Source organism: Phyllostomus hastatus, unplaced genomic scaffold (assembly GCF_019186645.2).
Source record: "Phyllostomus hastatus isolate PE091 unplaced genomic scaffold, TTU_PhHast_1.1 phas_scaffold_385, whole genome shotgun sequence".
NCBI classification, from domain to species: domain Eukaryota; kingdom Metazoa; phylum Chordata; class Mammalia; order Chiroptera; family Phyllostomidae; genus Phyllostomus; species Phyllostomus hastatus.
The window spans coordinates 2,256,297-2,275,592 of record NW_025334026.1 but is presented as its reverse complement, the minus strand read 5'-3'; the positions used below and the strand labels follow the sequence as shown (position 1 = coordinate 2,275,592).

The 19,296-nt window shown below is 40.7% G+C and overlaps 1 protein-coding gene and 1 pseudogene across 2 annotated transcripts in view; both read right to left on the bottom strand.

The window, feature by feature from the left end:
- The window catches only part of SHISA9 (shisa family member 9), a 280,843-nt gene that overhangs the window by 31,946 nt on the left and 229,601 nt on the right, over window positions 1-19,296 (bottom strand). The window lies entirely within an intron of this gene.
- LOC123806522 lies at window positions 2,245-3,722 on the bottom strand (annotated as a pseudogene).

Sequence of the window (19,296 nt, the reverse complement as noted above, 5' to 3'; positions counted from 1 at the left end):
GCATTCATAATCTGAGAGGGTAGCAAGAGCACCTCTGCCAAATTTGGTAGGGGGAGAGGATGGTACTATGTCTGGTTCAGGGATGATGCTAGCCAGAGAAGCTTGAGGCAAAAACAGATGATAAACTAAAAAAACTGAGTTCCATGGATAGCCATCTGATATGAAGGAAGAGTACATGCAATGAAGAGTTAAGGTGTCCTCAAAGCTTCTGCTTATGAATAAGAATTTGAAACTGAAAAGGACAAGCTACATTACCCTCAAGTATATTTCATATAAATCAGTTCACAAAAAAATGCCTTCCAGGTATAGACAAACTATTTATGCTACAGTATATACAAATATAGAGGTATAGTTCAATTTATTGCTAGAATGTTGTTTGGTTGTTATAAAACTGGTCAGAGTAAATATATTAAAAGGGGAAGGGGTGTGGAAGGCAGCCAGAAGAGTAATCTTCAAGTTACCTAAAGAGCCAGGATAATTTTATACTATATTTTAACCTTTCCAAGAGAGTGAAATAGCTAAGACGGGCAAGGAAAAAAATTAAAGAGAGAGGTATAAGCCATAATGAGGTATGCAGGCACATTTATGGGAAAATACTTCATTTTGCTTTAACTAAATTTTAATATTTCCAGGAAAAACTCTAGGTTAGCCATCACCAAGCTGGATATCACATAATGAAAGAAAACCAGCCCTTACATAGCTAAGGGTGTCCAGCTGCATCCATGGCTACTTGGACCAAGTTAAAATGGAAATGAGCTCTGCTAAAGAAGTCCATGCCAGAGTACCCTCTCTAGTTTCTCCCTGACTTGGCCTACAGCACTGTTAAGTTTTGCAAAAACTGTCTGCTATTGTTTGACATCCTCTGGACATAAAGCTTCTAGCTACTTCTGACCTAATAATTATTAAAAAACCTAATATGTTCACGACCTTTTTGGCCTTAGCCCCCAGAGGAACATATTAGGTTCTTAGTTAACCCCCATCTAAAATCTCAAGGAGTTTCCTGAGTCAGAATTAGAGGCACAGCTCTCCTCTAACGCTCCTGCGCAGCCAGGCTGAGAAACAGTGGCCAAGGGATGTTAGCCTTGCCATTCAGAATGGAGATAGTACCAGAGGTGGAAGTCAGCTACAGCTTTAAAATAGACTGGAGTGTGTGTTTGGGGTAGGGGGAGATAATCTAGCTCACTCAGGGAGGAAAGTATAGCTTCACACTGGATATTTTTTTTATGCTCATACCCCCTGAAATAGGATTGAAAATGAGAAAATTCCCAAATAAGAATTCTCTCGTGACTGTTGTGGCTCAGTGTGTTGGGCACCATCCCACGAACAGAAAGGTTGTTGGTTCAATTCCCAGGTCAGAGCACATGCCTGGGTTGCAGGACAGGTTCCCAGTTAGGCGTGTACAAAAGACAACCAGTTGGTGTTCCTCTTCCCCTCTTCTTCCTTTCCCTTCTCTCTAAAAATAAATAAACAGAATCTTTTAAAAAGAAAAAAAAAAAACTTCTCTTGTTCACAGGTTGGGATAGCTAAGGGGACAGAAACAAAGAGCCAGATCTTAGTTTCCTAAGCCTGGAGGCTACACTGTCCCTACAGGGTCCACTTCCTAAATACGTTCCTTCAGCCACCAGACCAAAGCAACACCCATGGCAACACCTAAAGGAGAGACATGGACCTGGTTTCAGACACTACCAGTTCAGATTAGTGATTTTTAACAAGCCCGTTTGTTCACATCCTGTTTCAAACCATTCCTCCTACTTCCTACAAACTAAAAAATATTCAGAATTCTTTCATTCTAAAGATTTGTAAACAGAAAAAGTATATTTTTAAAGGAAAGATATTTTCCGAGTCTGTATAAAGTATAGCTAATTTATGGTAAATTTATGTGAACTATAAAAGGGGGCTTATTCTCCCTATATACACATTTTCCAGTTCTAAAAGATAAGGTCTCCTTCCCTCAGAAAAAGGAAAAAGAAAGAAAGAGGGCTTGACTTTTATTCTGACAATTTAAAAATTAAGATCTTGTTGGTTTCAGGAAATCACAGATGTCCTGAACATCATAAGTAAAATTGTCTTCTTTAAAAAAAATTAATACAGCTTTTCCAAACAATCTAAAAGCTGGCAATGTATCTGTTACAGTAGTTTTAGGGACTGGAGGACTGACGAGTAAATAGAAGGGTTGTTTTTGTTAGGTGAGTGGATATTTGGTAGCCTGGGGTATATATTTGTGTCTAAATATGCCCAATGGGCCTAGACACCCAAAGCTACTCTTAGGTCCAGGAATGAGTATCATCCATTTCTGTCAGCATCAAATTCTCTCAAACTCTCTGGTGTTGGCATGAACCTAAGGAGTTCCAAATTTCCTGGTAGTTCAGCTTCCCATCCATGTTCTGGCCAGTCTTACGGGATCAATCCTGAAGATCTCAGATGCTAGAACTTGCTAGTAGGGAGATAGGTCTTAGCTTGGCAGCTTTCTCAATGTAGTCTTCAAGAGGTTGAGGAAAGTTTGGCAATGCTGATGGCTTTGATGTGAAACTCTGTACTTGCTCTTCGTGGGTGGTCTCAGGAAGCCTGTTGCTCTCGGGTTTGTTGGTGAGAGCACCCATCGGCTTGCAGTTTCTCTTTTAACTTTGATATCTTAGCATCTGAACTATCTTCTTTCTTTATGCTTTGGGTTTTAATTATATCTGATCTGCTGGTCTCCTGATGTGAAAACTCTCTTTTCAGACTGGCAGCTCTATCATCTGTCATGCTCAAGGACCATTTGCTTGTTTTCTACCTTGCTCATAGCAACCAGATCTCTTCCTACCACGTCAGAGTACTGACTCTCATTCATCCACACAAGTTTAAGATCATTCTGTCTCTGGTACCCCTCTAGGGCACTGTTTACTTCCTCTTACGAGTTGTAAAGGTTCAGGATATCCTGTTTCAAATTCGCACTGTAGATGTTGCTGTCAAGTTCTGTTGGAGCTGAAGGTGATGGAATAATCAATCTAGTTGCTTCCACTGGTCTCCTTCAGAGAGTGCTGATTCATATCATCCTGTAGGAACTCCATGACTTTCTTGTGTTTGTCCCACAGTTTACTGTATTGCCTCCGCAGCAAGATGGACACTGTTTAAAGTATTGCCAATGGAAGCTATGCTCTTCTGAAGTCTCTCTACAGTGGCAGACAGGCTAATTAAGTCTGCCACTGACTTCACATTGGCTTTTAGGCATCTTGCTGCAGAATTCAACAAAGAAATGTGCTTATTCATTTCTGTGATGTTTATCCAGACTTTGTTCAATCAAGCCCAGCTCTCTCCAGGTTCAATCTTCTCAAGTTGTTTTTGTTTGCTGAGTAGTTCCTCATCAAGTTTGAGAATTCCTGGGGATGAACTTTTCTGATTAGATTCCATATTCTAAATTTTTCCTTGAGGGTGTCTAGATCTTCCTTCAGAGCAACTTGCACCCACACCAAGCCAGCACAGGCCAGGACACAGGTGACAAGGATGACAAAAGCACAGAGGGGATAAGAGATCTTGCAGCACCGTAAGTAGTCTCCCTTGACAAAATGAGAGTGATTTCCAACTACACCGAACTCCTTTTCCTCCTCGAAGCTGTATTTGGAGTCTGAGTCAGGAGGCTCAGTGCAAAGCAAGCCACGGTGGTTTAAGCCTTGCTTGGGCTTCTTTTTCCAGCTGTCTCCAGACAAGCCATTCAAGGCATTAAGATCTTTGCACTTTTTCATCTTCTTGGGTGGGACAAGTAGAGTACCCACTCCTTAGCTATGGAGTGGTGTCAAGTTCATACTGAACACCCAATTCTCTTGCTACCTTGGAATGGCCTTCCAAGGTGGTGGATCCTGGGCCAGAGCTCCCTGGTCACTGCCACCCAGGGTGGGACTGACCAGATCCGCTGGAAGCTGGAGACTGGAGCCCAGAGGAAACTGGAACTCAGAAAGTTGGGAAGAAGTCACATAGATATAGCTGGGGAGCTGGTGATCCAAAAGAAAGAGGTTCTGGGCATGAAGTGTCAGTTAAGAGGGTATTAAGGGGACAACTTTTGTCTCCCAAAGGGGATAAAAGTCAAGTCAAGAATGATTTATTGTCAGCCCTGATAAATAGATAATACTTCTAAGGTATTCCAGGAGTTAGGGAAGGACACGCAGACAGCTGTTTTGGACTTCTGGGACAGGATTTCCAAAGGAGAGGGAAAAGAAATTTGTTCTTGAATGGAAGGAGAATGAGACACCAGGAACATGCCAACCCCTCCTTAGCTGGAGAAGTGGCACTGGAAGGGGTCTCCCAGTTGCTACAACCCATACACAGCCTGGGCACCAAGAAAATGCCTGGGTCAAGGGTACTCCCTATCCTCTGGCCTTCATCCTGAGTTTGAAGGAAGCCCAAGACCAAGAAGGACCCAGATCCTGGCTCAGTTCAGGGGGCTTGGACTGAGAGAAGCCCATCCAGTGCCTGGGGAGACCCCAGCCCAGCTGTCTGAATCTGGGGGACACCATGCAGAGGGGAGTAACAATAGCTCAGCCCACCCAAAGAGCTCCTTTCCAGAGTTTGAGGTGCTCAGATATGGGGGACTCGAGGCAACTCACATGGCCCTCCTCCATGAGGGCCGAGACTCTGCCCTCTCGCTCAGCTGTGCCTGCTCCCCACACGCTGGTGGCAGCATGGGCAGCAGTGGGCTCCAGGCCCTAGCCATCACTGAACAATATCTTTTTTAAAGTAAACTGCTTATTGTAGAACAGTTTTAGATTTACAGAAATACAGAAAAGATAGCACAGAGAGCTCCCACATACCCCAAGTCCTCTGTTATTGTATTAACATCTTCTATTGGTAAAATACATTTGGCATAATCAATGAACAAATATTGATCACTAAAGCTCCAGTTCATTCAGGTTACCTTAGTTTTTACCTACTGTCCTTTTTCTGTTCCTGAATCTCATCCTGGCAACCACATTAAATTCAGTCATCATGTTTCCTTAGGTTCCTCTGGGCTGTGAGTTCCTCAGACTGTCTTTGTCTTTTGATGACTTTAATGGTTTTGAGCAGTAAAGGTAAAGGTTTTGACCAGGTATTTTGAGGAATGGCCCTCAATTGAAATTTGTCTTATGCTTTTCTCATGACTAAACTCAGATTATGGGTTTGAGGGAGGAAAACTATAAAGAGAAAGTGACATCCTCATCTTAACATGTCAAGGATATGTACTGTGACGACTTATCACTATTGATGTCAACTTGAATTGCCTGGCTGAGGTAGTGTTTATCAAGTCTCTCCACTAAAGTTACTCCATTTTCACCTCTTTTTCACACCACACTCCTTGAAAAAAGGTAACTATACACAACCCACACTTAAGAAATAGGGAGTTATGCTCCACCTCCTTGAGTACAGAATATCTACATAAATTATTTAAAATTCCTCATGGGTGATTTGTTTCTTCATCCCCATTTAATTATTTATTCAATCATTTATATCACTATGGGCATATGAATAATGTATTTTATACTTTGGGTCATAATCCAATGCTAATTATTTTGTTTTGTTGCTTAAATTGTTTCACATTTTGACAATTGTAAGCTCTTTCAGTTGGCTCTTATGTTTCCTTGACATACAAATATCTTTTTTCAAGAACTTCCTTACTTTCATGTTCTGCAAGATGGTCCAGACTCATCTTGTATATTTCCTGTCTGGGAAACCAAGACAACCTGATGGGGTGACCATGAGAAGAAAAGAGCATTAGGTTTCCATAAGGCCCCCTGTGGACTCAGAGTTCCTGGACATATTACAGATTATCCAGTTGTCTCGGAACTGGACAAATGGGAAGGAATAGGGAGGAGATGTTCTTTCAGGACCAACTGCAGTAGTAAGAGAATAGACCTTCAGAAATCATAACAGAGCTCTGGTTTTTAGCTCTGTTTTCCTTTCTATCCTTTCCAACTTTTATGCCCAGCATTTTTTTTTAAAGAGAAAACCTAAAAATTATAGCTCGAAACACCATGGGGATTTTTCTCTGGCCACAAGCAAGCCAAAAACAAAAAGTCAAATCCACCTCAAAATTATCCTGAATTTGTCAAAGGAGAACATAACAGGCTGGGCTCTCACCAGAAAAGGTTTATGTAGAAAAAGAATTAAATCCATCTTATTGAATCTTGGTGACAGAGGGACAAGTAGGGATTTGCAATGGAGGAAAAAATGTATATATATTATAGTAAAACCTTTGACAAATGAAGCATTTGTATTACCCAAGGGTTTATACCTCTAAGCATGCAATTTTTTTTTATTTTTTACCACCTAAGATGGGACTATTTTAAAACTGGGGTTGTTAAACAAACACTTATTTAATGTTCACTTTTGGTCAGTTTTTATGCAGGCTCTGGGGGACGGAGACACATCTCAAGTCTCAGGTTGTGCTCCAAGGAAATGCTAGTCTAGGGGATGAGGCAAACCAGAAATGAGGCAGGTGACATGGAGGATGTTAAAATCAGTGTGGTTAGTGTTATGACACAACAAAACACAGAGTTCTGTGAAAGCACAAGGGAGAAGGTACCACACCAACTTTTGGAAGATATTCTTATCCATATTTGGAAAAAAGACTATCAAAGGCAGTAACAAGAAGAGGAGGGCCATCTTAATTTAGAGTATCATTGTGTACATGTTCAAGAAACTACAATTTTGAAGGTTCAGTTCTGAAGCAGGACATGTTGCATGTGGCTAACCTCACCTTTGATGGCTCAGGCATCTCCATTATAAACACAAAAGGTTGTTTTAAGCTCACAGTAGCCTTTATATAGGAAGTCAACATTATCAAATCATGTAACAGCGATGGTTGCCCCTTCACTCAATAGCTCCAGATTGGCGTGGTTTTTAGTCTTTTCCCTATGTCCTCTTCTGCCTAATTCCACTTATTTAACAGTTTTCTTTTTCTCTTTCATCATAGTTTGTTTTATCAGCTGTATGATGAGCAGGAGCCAGTCCTCTTGGACTTTATTGCTTCAAGTCCTAATGTATTACGTGATTAAAAACAAGATACCCAAGTGTGTCAGAATAAATTGCAAAGTAACAATTAGCTTGTGTAAACATACTATTTTCTTTGCCAAATGCTCTCCTCTTTTCCTACATCTTTCCCATGCTAACTCTGAATCACATCGCCAGTGTCAGCCTAACATACTCTCCAAGGGACCTCCTGACCCCATCCTACCCTAAACACTCCTGTACTTCTCTGTATTATTTTGTCAGGGCTGCCATAACAATAGCACAGACTGGGGGCGCTTTAGCACCAGACATTTATTTTCTCACAGTTCTGGAGGCTGGAAGACCAAGACCAAGGTGTCGGTAGAGTTGGCTCCTTATGAGAATAATGAAGGAGAATCTGTTCCTTGCTTTTTACCTAACTTCTGGTGGTTCGCTGGCAATCTTTGGCATTCCTTGGCTTGTAGATGCATCACCCCAGTCTCTGCCTTTATCTTCACATTGTGCCCTTCCTGTGTGCAAGCCTGCCCAAATTTCCCTTTTTAGTAAGGACACCAGTCATATTGGATTAGGAACCCAACCTACTCCTGTATGACTTCATCTTAACTAATTCTAATAGTTCCCCCTTAACTACAGGGATACATTCTAAGCCCCCAGTGGATGCCTGAAACTGCAGATAATACCAAACCCTATATATACTATGGTTTTTCTATACGTGCATACCTATAATAAGGTTTAATTTATAAATTAGGCACAGTGAGAGATTAACAACAATAACTAATAATAAAATAGAACAATTGTAACAATATTCTACAGTTAAAGTCATGTAAATGTGGTCTCTGTTTCTCTCTCAAAGTATGTTACTGTACTGTACTCACTTTTTCACTTAAAGGAAGCACTTTCTGGCTTCTCTTTGGCACATCTGAATTGCCAGCATCACTACTCTTGCACTGTGAGGCTGTTATTGAGTAAAATAAAGGTGACTTGAACACAGCACTGTGATACTATAACAGATTTGATAACCAAAATGGCTATTCAGTGACTAAACCCTGGGGAGCAGTGTAGGCAGCATGGAGACAGGATTCACATCTGAGGCGAGACAGAGTGAGATCTGTCACACTACACAGAAGAGCCACAATTTAAAACTTATGGATAATTTATTTCTGGAATTTTCCTTTTATTATTTTTGGACCACAGTTGGCCATGGAAAACTGAGACCACGGAGAGCAAACACATGGATGGGGGGGCGGGCACTGTACTCATATATCTTCAACTACCTGTTCCCAAGTAAGGTCACATTCTGAGGCACTGGGGGCTAGGACTTCAACATACCAATTTGGGGTGGGGGGACACAATTCAACCTGTAACACTCCTTAACTTCTTTTCTTCATCCACAGGAATACCTTTGTCTATTTTTGATGCCTGTTTTCCCACACCTCTGAAGTTGGAATTTGTTTATCTGGGCCATTCCTCCATTTCAGTGCCTAGCCTAACTCCTTATTTGAAACTGAATTCTAATACAGGAAAGGATAAGAAAAAAAATAACATTTTTCAGGCACCTACGATGTGACAGGTAGTCACATAGCAAAACACATTGAATTACTGGCTTATGAACAGCCATTTTAGTACTCTGAAATTAATTTTTTTTCTTTTTTGAAACTACATGCAATGTTTATGGACCATTTGATGCCTGGGACAGCAAATAGTAACAACAGAAAGCAAAGCAATGTAACAAATGAGAAAACTGTGATCCTCCTAACTTGAAGGATGCTACACTGCTCAGGTGTGTATCCTTCAAGTGAGAACTCAGAACATGTTCCTCATGGGTGGAAGATGAAATATGCCCTATGCCAAGTCTCTAGAAAAGATGATTCTACACAGGAGTTGGAGAACCCTACAGACAGTCCCACATCAGGGGTTGTTTGAAGAATTTTTCACTGTACACAAAAAGGCCTTTAGCTCATGCTTTTGTTGAAGCTTCATACAGCCAATGTATGGAGGCATACTACTTTTTGATTGACCTATCACCTCTACATTTTGTCTATTAAAGCACCCACTCAATTGGGCTGCACATCTCCCTACTTAGCTTTGCAATTCCATTTTTAAGGGCCTGTCACAAAGCGTATAAGTGAACGGTTATGAGATTCATAGCAATGGACACTACTATCTCTCTCCCCCTTTTCCAGATCTTATGAAGGTCCACAAATAGCTTCCTTTGTCACTCAAGATGCCAATCCCTCTTCTAGGAACTATCTGAGAATAAAGTGAGGTTATTGAGATATAATAGATCTTGTGTTCAAATTCCTTCTCCAACAATATATCAGCTATGAGATTTTAGGCAAATTAACAGACCTCTGGCACTTCTATTCTATTGCATATATAATGGGAAAATAGGAAACTAAGTATCATTGTACACAACACACATGCAAACAAAAGAATTAAAAACAGGATTTTGAAGAGATATTCGCATATTCATGTATATCTAAGATGTAGAAGCAACCCAAGTGTATGCTAATGGATGAATGGATGTACAAAATGTGGTATATTCATACAATGGAATGTTATTCAGCTTCAAAAATGAAGGAAATTCTGACACATGCTCAAATGAACCTTGAGGACATTATTCTAAGTGAAATAAGACAGTTACAAAAACCCTCATATTGTATGATTCTATTCATATGAGGTACGTAGAGTAGTCAAATTCATAGAAAAAGAAAGTAGAATGATAGTTGCCAGGGACGAGGGGGAGAAAAAAAAGGGAGTTAGTGTTTAATAGGTAGAAAGTTTTGGTTTTGCAAGATGAAAGCATTGTGGAAATTGGTTGCATAACAGTGTGAAAATACTTAATGTTACCAAACTATACATTTAGACGGTAATTTTATGTTATCTATTCTTTACCACAATTTGAGAAAAAACCACACATGTCAAGTTCTTTACCCACATGCCCTTCATTATACCAAATCCCATTCCATAAATTAGGCATCATTGTGCTCATTTTGTAGACAAGGAAACTGAGACAAAGGGAGGCTTTGAACTACTTATTTAAGATCACAAGCAGCAGAGACCATGTCTAAAGCCAGTGCTTTTTTCTCCATACTGTCTCATTATCTATGACAGAATTTAAGACAGGATAGGATAAAATAAGACATATCCTGAAAACACTCACCTTAGCAATGGATAAGTGTCTATAATGTTAAATGTTTTTCCCATAACTTTACCATTGTTAAAAATAAGCCCAATAAAAACAACTTAACCATTTATTTCTCTAGGAATTCTCAGACTGTTGAATAAACCAGATCCTTTCTAACTACAGATTGAGCAAGTTGATTCACTGAATAATCCACTTACCAAATAATCAACCCATGCCAATCCTATACCAGGTATCTTTCTGGAGACCAGGGAAAAAGAGATGAATAAAACCTACCCTTGCCTTTGAGAAGCTCACAGTCCAATGGGGGTAGCAGACAAGAAGACAACTTCTCTATAACACATGTGATATCAGAATAGGTATAAAGATCAGAGGCAACCTCTCTTTCAAGACAGGACACACCTTAGAGTAATATTTCCTATACAAAATTCCTAAAGATGATCACCAAAATATTTTTAAAAGCAAAATGAAACCACAATGAAATATCATTATATATCTAGAAGAATAACAAAACCAAAATAAAAAACCCTGACAAATGTTCAGTACTGGTGAGGATGAAGAGCAACTAAAATTCTCATTCACTGCTGGTCGGGATGCAAATGGTAAATTCTTTTTGGAAAACCAGCTTAGCAGTTTTTTAAAAAGTTAAACACATATTTTCAATTGGGCCCAACAATCCCACTCCTAGGTATTTAATCAAGGGAAATGAAAATTTACACTCCCACAAAAACATGTATGATATTTAAAGTGGATTTATTTATAATAACCAAAAATTGAGAGCAAACTGAATGTCCTTCAGTTGCTGAACTGATAAACAACCTGTGAAACATCTGCACAATGGAATACCACTCAGGAAAAACAAAGAATGGACTATTTATATACTCATTATGCTAAGTGAAAGGAGGTAGATGCAAAATGCTAGATACTATGTGATTCCATTCATGTGACATTCTGGGAAAAGCAAAACTACAGAGACAGAAAACAGATCTGTGCTTGCTAGGTGTTTGAATGAGGAGGGTTAATTACAAAGGGGCAGCCTTTGTAGAAAACTTGGGGGTGAGCTGGGGGGGTTGACACAAACCACTATGTGTCTTGACTGCGGTGGTGGTCACATGACTCCGTGCACTTGTCCAAACTCACAGAACTGTTCACCCAAAAGAATGAATTTTACTGGATAAAAATTTAAAGTAAATTTTTTAAAGTTTTAAAAATAGGTGAAGACATCACCCGCTTAGAAACAATGAGTACTGCTGCAGACTTGAAACTATAAGTAATCTCTGAAATATGGTGTAAAAAATGGGATTGGATTCAAAATGTAATCTGAACCAGAGAGTAGAGCTGCAGAAACTGGATTCCAACATCCCAGAGGTGGTGCATCAGGGAAATGGGAAGCGGTGAGGGTATTTCCCTGTTATCCACTTTGTGCAGCAGTGGAAGTAGCTCTAGGTAAATAGATCCCAAGCCATCCTTCCTTTCCCCAAATGCTCTACTTCTTCAAATTTCTGTGACCTGGGACAAGGGTGGAATCATGTAGAATTCAACACGGCAATTATCTTTGAACAGAGCTGTGGGTAGTAAATTTATCTTAAAAGTTAGAAAGGAAGGAAACACCCAGAATATATCTTATACTTCTTTCTGGGAGCCAAGTTAAAAGTGTAAAAATATTTTTAAAAGAGTCTACATTCAGTCAACAAACCTTTCAGGGACACAGTAAATGTCTAGGCCTAATAGCCCCTTGGAGCTGTAAGTCAAAGTTTCCTGGGCAATCTAAGTTAGCAAACTATGTTAGACAGAGGCCATTTGCCTCACAGACTCAGGAAAGTTTCTTAACTGTCCACTAACTCCCTCACATAACAAAGCTATCAATGTCCTGGGCCAATATCAACCCAAAGAAAGAGATCTAAACAAATATTTCATCTTGTCCCACCCATTCCATCCTGTTCTCAATGCTATATTTTAACACCCACATTCTTCTGCCAGGAAGAAGTAGCAGAGGGAGGTTTGGGCTATGACTGGTCCTCTTTACGGTAAGAGGACTCCATTTTCATCCACTGGCCCATTTCATTCTTTAATTTTCCATTTGGACCATGAATTGTTGAACCTCAGAATTATTCATTCATAGAAAGGAGAGAACTTTCACTTTCCCCAGCCCCACCATCCTCATCATGGGACTGACGCCAGGAGGCATGGTTATTGAACAATTACTTGAGGAAAAAAAGGAGGAGAAATATGGGCTTGCCTGGGTGTGAGTCCTGGTCTGCCTTTTCGTAGCTATATGAAATTGAGTAAATTTCTTTTAAAAAATATTTTATTGCTGTTCTATTACAGTTGTCCCAACTTCCCCCCCTTTGTCCTCCTCTACCCAGTCTACCCCACCTCCCACAGTCAGTCCTCACACTGGTGTCCATGCCCATGGGTCATTCATTCATGTTCTTTGACTGGTTCCTTCCCCTTCTTTCCACCATTATCCCCCTCCTTCCTTACCTCTGGTCACTGTCAGACTGTTCATGTTTCCATGCCTCTGGTTCTATTGTACTTGTTTGTTTTCGTTCATTAGGTTCTTCTTATAGGTGAGATCTTATGGTATTTGTCTTTTACCACCTAGTTTATTTCACTTGGCATAATATTCTCCAGTTCCACCCATGGTGTCACAAAATGTAGGCATTCCTTCTTTCTTTCTGTTGCACAGTATTTCATTGTGTAAATGTACCACAGTTTCTTGATCCACTCATTTACTGATGGACACTTAGGCTGTTTCCAGAACTTGGTTATTGTAAATAACTCTGATATGAACATAGGGGTGTACAGGCTCTTTTGAATTGGTGCTTCAGGATTCTTAGGGTATAATCCCAGTAGTGGAATCACTGGGTGAAAAGGCAGTTCCATTTAGTTTTTTGAGGAAATTCCATACTGTTTTCCACAGTGGCTGCACCAGTCTGCATTCCCACCAACAGTGCACTAGGGTTCCCTTTTCTCCATATCTTTGCCACCACTTGTTGTTTGTTGATTTGTTAATGATGGCCAGTCTGAACAGTGTGAATTTCTTAATGTCTCTGATTCTCTGTTTCCTCAGCTATAAAGTAGTGATTATCATAGTACCTCTCCTGTAATGATATTGTGATGATAAAATAAGATAAAGCTTGTAAAGATGTTTATGACTAGCACATGGCCAACACTTACTAGATATTAGGAAATTGTTATTGACATGGAGATACCTGGCCACTCAAAGCCTTAAATGCCAACAAATCAGAGAGGAAGAAAGTTTGCTTCAATTTTCAGGCTACCTTATATTTAATACCAGGACTTTGTAGAATTACTTATATTGTTACTGAATAGGGCAACAAAGATAACCAGTTGGCCTCTGAGGAACTGAATCTGGAATTAGACCAAGCTAGCTAATGTTTTCTTTCTGAAGATGGGCAATATTGCTGGGTTCAAACGTGGCTTTTCTCTAAGGCCTCATGGACCCATGGCTGGAGGCTAGCTCCTCAATTCCACAATCTGATCCCCGTTCTCTGGCATGAACACAGGCATGGGGGTGGGAAGTTGTCTGTGTTGCTGGGGACAGGAGGGCTCCTCCAGCACATCAGAGCTAAATGATTCTACCAAATAGCTAAGTGGTTAAATGCTGGGGGCTGTAAATGAGGCTCATCTGTCAGCCGTGGGCAGAACCAGCCCCATCTGCTGTGTCAGAAGCCTGGAGTGATTGGAGGAAGCGACTCATAAAGTGTGAGGCCCTAGATGGGAGGCAGACGCTTCCTCAGGAGATTGTAGAACTGTATACCTTGAAGACTCTTCCAACCTTTTCAAAAATTTTATAGACAGGGGAAAAAAAAACCCATGATCTCCAGAGGAAGTAAGCTTGCCCATGGTCACTCAAGAAATGTGCATCAGTGCCAGGGTGAGTGTCGAGTTAATTCTCTAGGATTCTAGATTACTTCTCTTTCTACACAGATACACCTGACCCAAGTTATACCTAAGCCATGGCTGATGAAGATTCTCGGAGAACTTCAGAATAAAACATCCCAGTTTTCTTCTCTCTACTCATATTGTTCTTCAAGTCCAAGTACCTCTTTCTGTCCATAGAACTTTAAAATAGATCTGATTGTTCATTTGTTCACTCATTTGTTCATTCACTTGTTTGTCCACTCATTCAGTATATACTTTTGGAGTGTCTCTGTGTGCAAGACATCATCCTGGGCACTGGGAATATTTCACTGAAAACATGGACCAAGTTCCTACCTCTGGGAGTTCATAATTTAGTGGGCAAGATGGATAGTAGGCAAAAAGAAAATCACATGAATGGATATATACTCACAAATTACATTCTTTTTTTTTAAAGAAAAAGTATTGGGCACTAGTTGTGCCTAATTCATGTGCTGAGGGGGTGTTATGAAGAGCTGGCTGCCATAACCACCATGCTTCTTTTTATGTAGTGACCCTTCCTCATTGGGCAGATGCCCATAGGGCAGCCAGAGTCTCATGGAGAGTTTGCACAACCAAAATGGACACGGAAAGAGTCCACTTCCAGGGTTTTGATTTTCAAAACACAGCATTGATATGGATAGAGGAGCATTTGCTAAGTTAGTTTTCTGTTTCTGGTCCAGAAGATAAGAGGAATTCTGGGCTATTGGAGAAGGAAAAGTTAGATAAGAGAGCAACTGAAAAAGCTGTGGTGTGTATTCTCTGAGACAGGGTGTTATATGATGCCTGTGGTAGAAAAGAAATGTGGATCTCCACAACTCAGACCCCAAAGCACAGCTGAGAGTTTGGCCCTGGATAAGAAATAGTCCTGGCTGGTGGGCTTAGCAGGAAGAGGAAAATTCAGAGAGAACCAGGCTTTCCCCAGTCAGCAAATGAGAAGACTCCCTACTTCTGAGTCCTCAAAGACCAAAGCCAGGCAAACAGCCTATAATTGGGGTCCTGTGTCCTCCCCAGCTTTGGAGCAACCACATGGGTGAATAACGCCAAGCCAACATCATGGCTTAGTTATTGTCTCAATAAGAGACTAAAAACAGGAAGAAGAGGAGATGTGGGAGATTTGAGAGCTGCAGCCCTATAAGGCCGTTATCTGTCTTCAGTTTCGGCCCACCTTACCACCCACTCCTCCATCTGAGGTTATAATATAACAATAAGCCTGCAATTATATTTTACTTGTGAAAAAAATAGTGGTGAGTCAAAAGCCAGCTCACAGATATAACTGGCACCACTGGTTACATAAGTGGGAGGGGGCCAAGTCTTGGGCTGAATTCAGAACACCCACTGCGAGTCCTTGTCCTTGGGTCTGTCTGGCTGACCTGGGCCAGGTCTCTTAGTAGCACTTGGCCCTGGCTGGTCTAGGACCACCAGACCCAAGAGAGGTAGTGGTTAAGATCTGGTCTCTGAAAGAAGGCTCTGGGACTTGGACAGACCCTGGGGTTAAGACAAAGAGGCACAGCAGCAGGCATGGCATGGACTGATGCCCAGGGACTGAAAAAGAGAATGAGCACCTTTTCAGATGCAGGGATGGATGTCTTGTGTTGCATAAGAACCAGGCCGAGGGTGTATCCATCAGTAGAAGCCACTCTAGACATTGATGACCAAAGGCCACACCTGTACCCCAAATATGCCTGGGCACTGTGTAAGCCCCTCTGAATCTATATGCAATCTTGGAGACAAGGGGGAAGGTAAACTAAACTGAGTAAGGAAATCTTAATTGACTGGTTTAAGTTTTTAACATTAGGAAGAATATGAACCTAAAGCAGAGATTAAGCTAAATTATAAATATAAATATAGGTATAAATGTGTAAATATATGTATATATGCATCTATTTATGTATAGGTACATATATAAATATATATTACTTTATATTTATATCTTAGCTTAATCTTTGTTTATATAATTATATAACAAATATATGTATATATAGGTAAATACATTTATATATTTATATACTATTTACATGTTCAAATATATTTTATATTTTCATATAATTTCCTTAGTTTACACATATAAATATAGGTAGGGGTGTGTGTGTGTGTGTGTATAAATGTAAATATATATATTTACATTTCAGAGAGAATGAGATTGTACCTGGTCGAATCCCAATTTTGCCATATGGCTTTAGCTCCAATTAGGTGCTCTCTCTTGCTTGGTTTTCTTATATGACATTCTAATCAGAGTAACTCTAACCCCCACCCACCCTTGGAAGCATATGGACACATGGGAGAGGACATTTTTTTAATTGCAAAAATGATAAAGGAGAGGCTATGGGCATTGTGAATCGAGGCTGTGAAATGCGTGAGGTCCCACAGAGGGATTCATCACGCCAAAAATGCTGACAGTGCCCTCGCTGACAAACACCAGAAGTAATCCCAGGTGCCTTTAAGGCTGACTGGAGAATGACTGTTAACCAGCCCTGCCTCTCTTATGGGCTCCACATAATCCTGATCTTTTGCCTGAGTATATGCCTACCTCAGACCCCTGCCACTAGGCATGTCTTACCCAAATCCCAGAACTTTCCAGCCTCCAGGGAACTCTTCTCATCCATCCTCTCATTTATTTCTTACAGCATCTTTGGGACATAGGAAATGTCATCCCTTCACCAGTTTTAAAAGAGGGAAAGTGAAGCCCTCCCAGCAAACACTCCACAGACAGATCTGGGACTCAAGCTCAGATTATTTCATTCCAAATTTAAGTCCCTTTTGATGCCCCATGCTGAGGACTGGGACCTAGCCATAGACTTCTCATGTTCTGGTCTTGGTCTGTTACAAATGGTAAGGAAGTGATTGGGGATTGGAACATAATGTGGCCTTTTCCCCAAAGGAGGAGTCCTCCTTTCCCTAACTCAGAGCTGCCTCCTACTCAATATAGTAAGGGAATCTGCTTGACCCCTTTGGACCTCTCTCGCTTCCGCAGGCTTCCTTGGCCCCATTACTGGGAAGAAATAACCTGGAGCATCATCTTTCCATAAAACCAGCTTCTTCCTTCTACACCTCCACTTTTCTAAGAGAAGGGCACACCATTCTTGTGCGGTCCAGGTCAAAACCTCAGGCCTTGTCCTGGACTTTACCACCTCACCCCAAGCCCCAGTGGCAGACCAAGTCCTATTTATTCATCCTTTGTCATTAATATTCTTTAAAATTCATGATCCCTATCCATCCCCCAGTTCTCCTTTCACTTTTCACCTCTGCTAGGACCCTGTGCAGGAAAGTGGAAAGGCACCCACAGCGCTTCCACCCACAGGAGATGCTCAGGACCATTACAATGATGAGGGGATGCTTCTATGAGCAGACTGTAGGCCCAAGCTTTCAGTGGCATGAGGAGGAGAAATGTCTGTGTTCTCAAAACCCAGCATGAGGCTGGGCCCAGAGGCAAAGTTGTTTGTTATTGGGTAAACAAACAGGAGGCTGGAAGTTGTCTTACAGAGAAGGCCCTACAAGGAAAAACAAAACAAGAACAAAAACAAGCAAAAATGGAATAATGTATTTTATAAATGGATGCAAACTAGAGGCATAGAATAATAATCAGGGAGTTAGAAAGGACTTTGGAAATCACCTAGTCCAATTTCTCATTTTTATGGTGGAGGAAAGACCTGGGAAACTGAGGCTGAGTGAGGTGATATCACATGTGTAAGGCCACACCACGAGTTGGCCTGTGAGCTCTGCCACAACTCTGACTCCACAGTCAGTGTGATGTTTCCCAGAATATCTTTTTCCTCATTTGTTTTCCTAGTGACTATCTTCTCACTCTTCAAGACTCAGTACAGCCATCACTTCTTCCAGGAAGCTCTATTCTCTGCCCTGACTGCCTTCTGGGCCTGCTCTGGCCTAAAATGTACTTATCAGACTCTATGGCAACTGCTGGATTTTTGTTTATCTTTCCCACTAGACCACAGTTTCTTAATTTTGGCACAATTGGCTTCTTAGCTGGATCATTCTTTGTTGTGGGAGCTGCCTTGTGCGTTGTGGAATGTTTAGCAGCATCCCTAGTCTCCATCTACTAGATGCCCATAGCACCCCCTCCCCTAAAAGCTGTGGCAACCAAAGATAGCTCCAGGCATTGCCAAATGCCACTGGGGTGACAAGGAAGGGCAGGAGAGCAAAAATGCCCCCAGTTGATAACGGCTAATCTAGACTGTGAGGCCTGTGGGAACAGAAATAGTGTCTTCTCGTTCTGTGTACTGTGTTACACAGCACAGCGCCTCTAACATGGTAAACACACAATAAACTGAATCTATACTTACAAAAAATGTGTGTGGGGTGTGTGTGTGGTGTGGGTGTGTATGTACACATACTGCACATGCCATTCTCACATTACGGTTTTCAAAACAATTTGTCAAAGCATATAAGGCTTTTTTTTTCTGGCATGCATTCCACATTTGTGTGTGTTTATGTTGCATTGTCAAAGCAAGAGGAACAGAAAATGTTGGTGTTAGCTGATCAGAATTTAACAACCCTTTGTTTCTGGATTGGTCAGTGTGTGTGTGTCTGTGTGTTCATCTCTTTTGACTGATAACAGTTCCGTTTTAAACAATATCCACTTGAAGAAGAAAATAAATTTTCAGTGAAATAAGAAAACCCTTACCATAAAAGAGATATTATCATGTCATTAAAGCATCATTATATGTTGAGTTCCTAATGTATTGGTCTTTACTTGGGAGCACACAGCAATCACAAGGAAGGATTTTTATTGCCAGATGAACAGATCAGGAAGTAAGATATTATGAAATGTGCTATTAAGCGGAAGATAAGTAATTAGGTGACAAGCAAAATACATTATTTGGTATTTCAAAATATTTCCACTTCATCACCAGTTCATTAAAATCCTGCTTCTTCTCTCATAGCCCACCAGGAATTTACATCAAGATTATTTACAAAAAAAAAGAAAATCATCAGGGTAAGTGAACTGTGATTAAGTCATATGATTGGTTTTTTAAAATCACTTTTCTATGAGCTTAACCAGATAGGCAAAAACAGTTGCTGGAAGGGTGAATGATTGCTGTTCATGGTGAAATGGTGTTTTTGTTATATTTCACCAGAAAACAAACTAAGGGGCCATAGATAGTGCCACAAGAAGGAAGAACAGTCCATACCAGAATCAAGAAGACTGTGCATCTTTGAAAAGGGCCTGCATGTTGATATTGATGCCAGGACTAATGACTGGACTCAAATTACCCTGAGGAAGAACAATAGAGTTACCTGATTTCTGTGCA